Source organism: Sipha flava, unplaced genomic scaffold, assembly GCF_003268045.1.
Source record: "Sipha flava isolate LNK unplaced genomic scaffold, YSA_version1 120_pilon_pilon, whole genome shotgun sequence".
Lineage (NCBI taxonomy): Eukaryota > Metazoa > Arthropoda > Insecta > Hemiptera > Aphididae > Sipha > Sipha flava.
Window position 1 is genome coordinate 323,257 of NW_020271746.1, and position 9,732 is coordinate 332,988.

Genomic DNA, 9,732 nt, shown 5'->3' on the forward strand with positions numbered 1-9,732 from the left:
TATCGAGTTCGTATAATTTTGATATTATGCTTTCTGAAAATTATATGATATTTGTACAAGGTCAACCTCAAATTATCTTTTACACATATTATAATTAAATATCATAGCCTATTAACACAACACTTGTTTAAATTGGGACTCAACAGTAGTGCGTGTTGTCCCCTACCCAACTGTGGTGGAGAATACTGTGATTTCCATCACCTACTCATAAATTGTCGATCCCTTTCTATCCAAAGATCTCAGCTAAAGATTTTCTTTTTCACCTCTGATATTCATTTTTCCCTTATTGATGCTCTTTCGACCGAAAATGCTAATATAATCAAACATACACTAAATTTTATTTTGCAATCAGGCCTCCGAATTTAAGAGTGTGAGCTTTACCAACCTTAATTTATTTCAGATTCATGTACATAATTGTCGAGATATCATAATGTAACGTTAAAATCTCATTAAAAAAAAAAAAATTAACTATCATACATAAATTAAGTTCAGAAGCATTTTTTAATGCAAAACCTGTTAAGATACAATAAGAGTTAATAATAATAATTGCTATAATACATATATCAAGATTATATATGAAAAACGAAACAAGAACAAATATTGTTACTAAGACTGTTGAACATATACTATAGTTGACAATTGAAATAAATCAAAAATAATTAACTAAAAATGTGCATAATATTGTATATCATCACCCACGATACATAAAACGTGATTAATAATAATACCATAATTCATTATTAAAATTTATCTGAAAGTAGATTTAATTTATATTAAAATAAAAATAAAGTTATATAATGCGTTTAAGTTCTATTCGAGTTGATTGATGATTAGTGGATTAAGGAACGAATTTTTTTTTTTTTTTGTGAATCCGCTGAGTTTAATTATTTCACTACCTAATAATACTTTATGGTGGTTTGAATATAAGTAATATCTTAAAATAATCCCATTTCAATGAGTTTGAAAATTATGTACCATATTGAGGTCTACGATACACACATTATATAATTTTAATTTTGATTTTTTTCCGACTATTATTTTACAAAAAAACATAATTCCTTATCCACGCATTATTATTTATAATAATTTTTCGAATAAAGGAATTCCATGAAAATTGCACAAACATTATAAGTAATTATAGTGCGTTGTATATGACATTTACTGTCATAAATAGTTCATATTATTTTAAGTAGGTACTATAGACAGCTTTAAACATTTATTTAGAAATACTTAGAAAAAAACGGATAACTGACAGATTGAATTCGATTGGTATATATGAATTATTTAATCACCACATTTGACGTCAATACGAATGATATAATTTTCTTACATTTATTTAACGAATACAATACATGTCTTCAGTGCATTTTTACGTTGTGGCATATTTATTTAGTGAACGTTACATAAAACGTACTGGACAAGTTATTTGGAAATTTACAGCTGTCGAAATATTGGTACATGCTACTTACTTTATATGTTACATTTTCGATACTATAAAGCATTATAACAAAATTATGGCTACATTGTCACTATTACTATAACATATTTACAAATTTGTTAAAATTCATCCATAAAATTAAAGGTATTGAATAGTATTCCAATGAGATGTAGATAAATTGTAATTCCCAACAGCTCAGCATTGACACTAATGTGATAAAAATGATCATATTATACATATACGAGTATGTATGAGTGTATTATATTACCTCATTTAGAGTATAATAAAAATGCATATACATTTTATTTTTTGAGGACAACTTTGTTCAAATAGATTTAAAATGTATTATCTATTTCAAATAAATTCAAATATAGTTAAAATAATAGAATCAGTCTAATTCAATATCAATTTACTTGCGGATTCTTTAATTTTTTTATGGTTATCATATTATGAAACACGATTTTCACCACTTTTGTAATTATTTTATCAGATTATCTTTGCACGGATTGTAAATTAGTGAACTGCATTCTAAGATATCTTGTTGTCGACAACTACAAAGGAACAAAGTTAATTTTTCTACAAACTTACTGTCTATTAAGTTCAATGTGAAAACTTTAGAATTTAGAAGATATTTAGTAATAAAGTATTGTGATGTACCTACTTGGGTGATAATAATTGGAGCTCATTGATGTAAAATGTGATTATTAAAAAATTATATTAAATTAAATTTAAAGATTTTTTTTTTAACTCACAAACTCAATTACTAAATAATGTGGCACTGGATCAAACGATTTAAGTGATGGCACACCTCGCAAGTATCTAATATAAAATATTTTTATTTTTTCATGATTATTTCACAATAAAAAATCAAGAGGTAGGTATGATTTGTAGTGATAAATTTTAGCGGTGATGACAAAACCGTGAACAAACTAAACTTTCATATGTTTTTAATACTTGATTACATAAAATACTTTTAATTCTTGATTTAAAAGTATACGAGTATCTACATTATCCAACATCGAAATTCGAACAGCTGGGTAGAAATTAATTCAAACTTACACCAACATATTCCACGCCCAAATGACACTTCTGATTATTAATATTACTCTTGCCTAAATAATTATTAAATTATAGATTATCTAGGTTTAACCCTATTGTAAATCATAGTGATATTATATTCTTACTACGCGTTTTTCTATGATATATATATATATATATATATATATATATGTATACATGCCATGTCATTATGTACAAAATATAATTTTTATTTTCATATGTTGTGACCAGTAATATAACTTTTGAATGTTCATTTCAAACGAAAACTTTAACGCCATAACTGTAATTTTTGTTTATGATACCGAACGTACATTAGTGTTTATAACAATTATTATTAGCCAACAATTTCACAAAAACTAATTATAACGATATGACGAAAATTATAATTGACAGTTATTATGCTTAATAAACATATTTTAAGTACCATTAAAAAAAATATAAACATTGTTCTATACCACGAGTATGATTCAGAGCTGTATGCCTTTAGTTATTATTATAAAACTTCTAGGTTTTAATTAAATGAAATAACATTTATAACCTCGTTGTTTATTATCGTTCAAAAAAATATGTAGTATAATATATAGTTAACCTATACTGTAATACTCAAAACGAAAAAGAATAAAATCCAAAGGAAATTAACAAAATACATAAAAATGAAGTGAAATATTGTTACGTAAAATATTTCATAATAATACCATTAATTCTTAGTACTTTTTCAATTTATTTCCATATTTGCTATCAATTGTTTTCAAATATATCAAAAAGTACGGATAAACAAAATTATAAGAACCCAATTAATTTACTAATATATTTATATTGCGTGTGAATTTAATCGAAAACTAAAGTTACTATTGTTACTAATGACAAAACAATTGATCAAACATCTGTGTCCGAATGAAAAATAAACTTTTTAATAGTGTAAATCACCATGGTTATTGATTTGACGTTAAATTCACTAAAGCTACATTATTAAATACTTGCTACAGTAAAGCAAAATTAGAATAAATCACTCGATTGATTAACAGTTGTTTAAACTCTGTACAATTATATTTTAGAGTACAATAATATGTACCAATTTACAATGGTAAAGTATACTTTTGTTATACCAAAGTAACGTAATGATACAAAAAATATGTACTTATACTAATTATCAATGGCAATTACATTTTAGATGGAATTCGTAACCGTTTCAGTAAAAACTTATAGGCGCTAAAAACTTGCAAAATTGAATTTGAATGCTTTCAAAGCATACCATTAAATTTAAAGTAATTTTAGATTTTTTTCGATTTCTCGGCCACAACATACACGTAGTATTATTTCTGATTGTTAATGGTTAAATAATAACTATTGAAATTATAAAAATTGTATAACAATGAAAATGCGTAAATTCGCCATTAAAAATGAATTTTCTTAATTCTAATGATCCTTTAGATATATTTTAATCCACTACTTGTTGTCAGCTACAAAACCGTTTCAACAATAAATATTTCTAGTTGCGTTTTTAATAAAAATGTATTTCTTGTATAATTTAAATAGTGTTTAAAACCTCTTCTAAATAAAAATAAAAAAACCGACCCAACACATATATTTTTATCGTCACATTATAATTTATGTTCTACGTTTATAATATATATATATATTCCATTCCATTATTTTGGTATCATTAAAATAATTGACTGCCTAATCGCGATTAAATTACTTACCTCTAAAAACATTGTGTCTATAGTTTTATAAATTAATTAAAATATATTATATCGTCATAGTAACTACTACACGGTTAAGTCTATATTACCAAAGTACAAAAAACTAACGGAATATATGTTATCGATAAAGTTTTGAATACAAACATTAAAATATATATACGAGACACATCAGTGGTTTCATTAAATATATATAATAATTCACTTATAGAATATCGTTTTTTATATACAAATCGTTATATACAAACTTCATTAGAAAATACATTTAATTTAATTTAAATAAATGTTTTCTTATGGTACTCGGTAAAATATTTATGTTTCGTAGCATTATTATTGAATAAACTACAAAAGTAATACCAATATACATATCGTTGCATTTTATACACAATATTTTTAATTCTTTATATGGGAAAATTTTTTTTTTTCTTACCACCGTAAAGCGTAATTATTTAATTGTTTAATTTAGACAGGTTTTATTTTTATGACGATATAATTAATTTTACTTTTATTGTTGCCTTGTTATAGCGATTAAAACAACATTTTAAAATTATTACTTATTAAATCATGGATGGTTTTGATCAAAATGTATTTATTTTATTCAAAAAAACTTATAAATCAATTATTCATGAAAAATAAATTAAATCCCAATTGTTTCTGTTTTTAACTAATAATTGTTTTTCAGTTGTACACGTATTTAGGAATACGATATGTATATTAATTTCTTATAAGCTTAATTTTAATGCACATCATATTGTTTAAAAATATAATTTATTTCAAATATGTTTACAAATGCATAGTTTGAGTGTGGCATACATGCGCTGAACTTTCACGTTGAAATATATTTGAATTATTTAAATTAATTATATTTTTAAAATATATTTGAATGTATTGCATTATTTGCAATTTGCAGGTACTTGAAAAAAATGATCACTCTGGTGATAACTATTTTGCTTATCAATTATATAAGATTTAATGTTAAATATTATTAATATTTTCATACTTCCATTGTAATATTTACCAATGCATTGGTATCATTATGATAAAAATACTGCTTATTTAAAAAAAATACATGACTTATCTCTTGAAACTTTTGTTTTACGAGTAGAACTTCAACAATTAATTAATTTAAATAAATTATTAACCATCCAACTATAAGTTAAGTAAATTATCCATGAAAAATGTGTTCCCTGTAAATTAGTTTATGAATCGTGCTTGCTCTTAATATAAAATAGATCATTTCACATTGATTAATGAACTAAATATTATACTAAAAATATATAATCAAGACGTAAAAATTGATAAAATTAGTAAATCATACAATAAGATGAATATTAACTTTGCGGATACATTTAAAGGATAAGTAAATATAACTCCGACGATGAAAAATTACATTTCAAATGTTGGACCAAATGAAATAAAATAAAACACCTAAACCCATATTACTAAATCGAATAGCCTGTGAAGTACAAAATTAAACTCAAAACAAGAATCCAAAGAATTATTTTTTAGTGAGCAGTTTTTATAACATAACATTTGAGTACCAAAACTGCATTTATAAGCCAATATTAGTAATAATAATTATATGCATATTTTTTGTAACCCCCGGAATCCCAAGGATTATTTTTATAAGCCTATTTGAATATTTCCTTTTGTGTGGTTTGGACCTAATAAAACCATAATGTTTTATTAGTACATATTAAGAATAAATAATAACATATTATATCCAATAATAGTATACAATGCAAGAGAGATTCCCATTGAAAATGTCAAACCTACATTGTTCTTGATTTATTTATTTTTTCTTTATCGTTATTCTTTCTACTCTATTATTATCAATATACAGAAAACAAATAAATGTATATATTTAATATAATAATAATAAATAATGTTCATTAATATATTATTTATTATAATTATTATTTTTTTTTTAAATATGCAATTCAGTCATTTCTACGTGGTATAAATTGACAATAACAAAATATTGCATATATTTAGAAATTCTATGGATATCAATATATAATTTCATAAAAAATAATAAAAAAAAATATATATTTTTTATATTTTTCCGTATTGTAATAAGAATATAATATTTAAGTTGCTGTTATTATATTAAATAACTATGAAAATATGCTATCGTTGTATAACTTATTCATAATAATGATTATTATATTATTAGCACATAGTGAATGATAGCCGACAGCTGTTAAACAAGTGAAAAAATTACAAAATTCATTATTATTTTGTTATGTTTGATGCTGACAAATTCAATGATACGAATACATCTCCAAATCCTAATATAAAAGAATTGGTATAACCAATAATTGAACAGAACTTCTCACTGCTTAATATCAATCGAGTGGTGATAAAATGAAACATAAATTAAGCAATTCACTATCAAAGTAAGTATTGAACTTCTCAAAACGAAGATTTGTATCTTTAATAGAAATTCATTTTAACACATTCGTTATTGGATAGTCACTATAAATAATGTGAAAAAAAAATACCAACACTATTTTTGTAGATTTCGGAAGTTCATGCAAAGCAATCCATATCACACGTCACTAATTTTCAATAATTTCCTGATCTAAATAAGTTCAATATGTTTACCATTTTTTTTCTTTTTGTAAATCAACTTGTTTATCTATATCAAAACTATACTTTCATTCTTTGAAAATGTGATGTGTATATTAGTGTTTAGGATAATTCTAGAATACACTTACTGATACATTTTATTAACTCTATTCCATATGGATCAAAAACTTCGTAGTCTAAGATGCATTAAAAACAAGATAAAAATTACTGTTAACACATAAATTTATTTAACTTAAGTGCAATAAATGTAATTATTTTCATAAAATTCGAAATTTCTCTTTCACGAATAAGATTAATTTTAAAGGTAATATAACACTTTGAAAAAATCTAGTGTTATAATTATTGAGAGATCATAAGGAGACGAAAAACCAAATCAAATAATTAGTTTGAATAACAGGATTACAAATTATAATATTAAAACGCCAAAATATTCTTATTTTCACGGTGAACAAAAAAAAAAAAAAAAGATTACAATTAACATTAAATCTTAGGTAAGAAACGAATCAAAAGCTATTTTTAGTATACAAAATTCATCATAATGTTCTACGCCTTTTAAGAAAAAAATGAAATTATTTTGATACCTGTGTTTATAGGAAACAATACAGGTCAGTTTTTTATATAAGAAATATAAGAATATAATAAAAGATTTAATACTATTTTCATATAAAAAGACTATGAGATAACATTTGGTCCGTTTTCAATAAATAAAATTACTTACATTTGCAGTTAATTATATGAGGACTCTTTTTTTGTATTCCATAAGAAATAAAATAATAATTTTTTCTTAATTAAACTTATTTTTAACTCGCTTTAAAAATATGATTCTACATCTTTATCGGTTTAATGGTTTTAATAAACAGTTTCAAATAATGTTTGCGATAATAAAGTTAATAAAAAACGAAAGAATTATATAGCCAAAAATTGTTTGGCTTTCGTGAACGTAAATGAACCCTAGTTCCACGCAACTAGAAGTCAAACATTGTTTCGATTTGTTTTGTATGTTTGCATTTTATTTCGTCGCTGTAAGAATTAGAGTAAAAGCGTAGACGGAAAAACCTACGTTTAAGTTAAAATACACGACCATATTCGTAGTGTCTTCAAATAATTACAACGAACGGTTTTTTACGAGGGTTCGGAGACTTGCGATTTGCGATCGAACATACGACCGGAAGTGATTTGACAATATTCCTGTTCGCCCGTACACGACGAACGAAACGCGGGGCAATGCAATGCATAAAACTATACAACAAAAGTACGTTTTTTAAGTAACCGATGATGGTTTGTTTTTTTTTTTTTTTTTTTTTAATCGAAACCGTTCATAAACTATTATACCTCAATACCGCGAACGAGGTGAACCATTACGTTTTGATATTTATTTAATTTTTTTTTTTTTCACCACGTCGAGAACACGATCGTAGTGTTTAAATGTGGTCGGAAAAGAGGAAAAAAATCGTATACGACTGCTAAACACGACGCGATCGTGTCTCGTACGTGTCGCGGCGAGGTTATGCGGGACGGACTGGGGTGTTGAACGAAACGGGAACGGTGTAGACGTTTTCGTTGCGGTCAAACAATATTTTAATAAATCGTAATCGTGTGCAACACGTACCTAGTGCGCGGAATGTGCGGCGGCAGCTGTTGTGCGGCGGTGTGCGCGCGACGACGACGACGACGACGACGACGACGACGGAGATGATTGCGGTAGCGAAGACTCGTGCGATCTGACGGGTGCGAGAGATGCGTGTGCGATCTGACGGGGGACTTGTTGCTGCCCCGAAGACGGCGAAGGTACGAACTTGTTGCGGCGCGCGGATGAACGCGAATAGGAACGCGCGCCCGTACCCGCGGCCCGACCGACGGGACCGTCCCCCTCCCGAAGGGCTTACGCTCGAACGCCGCCGCCGCCGCCGCCGCCGCCGACGACGGCCCACCTTGCGACCGCCCGTGTCCGCTCGCCGATCGGCCCCGCGCGCACAGCCGCCGCGCGTATCGGCCCCGTACGACGCGCTCGTAAAACGTATATCGGCCTAACAAACGCGCAAACACCTATCGGGCGCACCGATTTCGCGTAGGGATTCGAGCCGGCGTTTGCGAAACGACGATCGCGAAGGGACCGAGCGCGGAGAGAGGACCTACGCCGCACCTATTTTACGCGTGTCAACGCGCGACGCGACATAATACCCTTGGCTCTCGTTCCGGGCGACGTGTTACGAACGTTTTCCAATGGTCACCGTGACCCGCAAACGCACGTGCACGTGCACGGGATACGGTTTCGACCGGCTGCGTGCACGTCGCGAGAGAGGAAAAACTGTCGAACAGAACCCGTGACGGGATTATAAGACAATACTCGCCGAACGACACCGATGTACAATAACGGTTTCTAAATTTTACGAACAGAATCGTAAACGTCCGACGTTGATCCACCGCCAGCGAAACTGACAACACCACCCGTTCGCGCGCCGACCCGTCCGTAGGGTTACCCGAAAACAAGCCGTACCGATGCGAATTATAAAATGTATAAAATGTATGTCCCCATCAACGTGTTTCTTTTTCTTTTTAATGACACTTCTTTTGTCGACGGCGAACGAGTTCGACTGGTTCCGTGCGATATGCGTGAAAAAAATAAGACATTTTTACGAAGTATATCACCTAATCGTTTCATAACCGAACTAATAAAAATTGTCATCAATGTTCGGCTTTACGTAATATATTCGTGTTCTATCTCGTTTAAAAATAGCGGGTATAAAATATTTTACGCATTTTATTTGTTCCACTTAAAGGTAAAAACTTATGTTATAATTATGTAAGTTTAAATATTTATTACTGTACAACCTATACCGTTTTTATATGTATTTTGTTAACGATAATATAACTCTTACCGCAAACTAAATATATAAGAGGTAATCATTATGTTCTTAATGATTCTTTCGCAAACTAATTGGT

At 28.4% G+C, this 9,732-nt stretch overlaps 1 protein-coding gene across 1 annotated transcript in view; it reads right to left on the minus strand.

Annotated features, from left to right (window-relative positions):
* Positions 1–8,615, minus strand: part of LOC112693954 — a 53,629-nt gene extending 45,014 nt beyond the window's left edge. Inside the window, exon 1 of the mRNA XM_025569237.1 lies at positions 8,399–8,615. The gene's annotated coding sequence lies outside the window, so the exon portion shown is untranslated. The remainder of the gene's footprint in view (positions 1–8,398) is intronic.
* Positions 8,616–9,732: the final 1,117 nt, after the last annotated feature.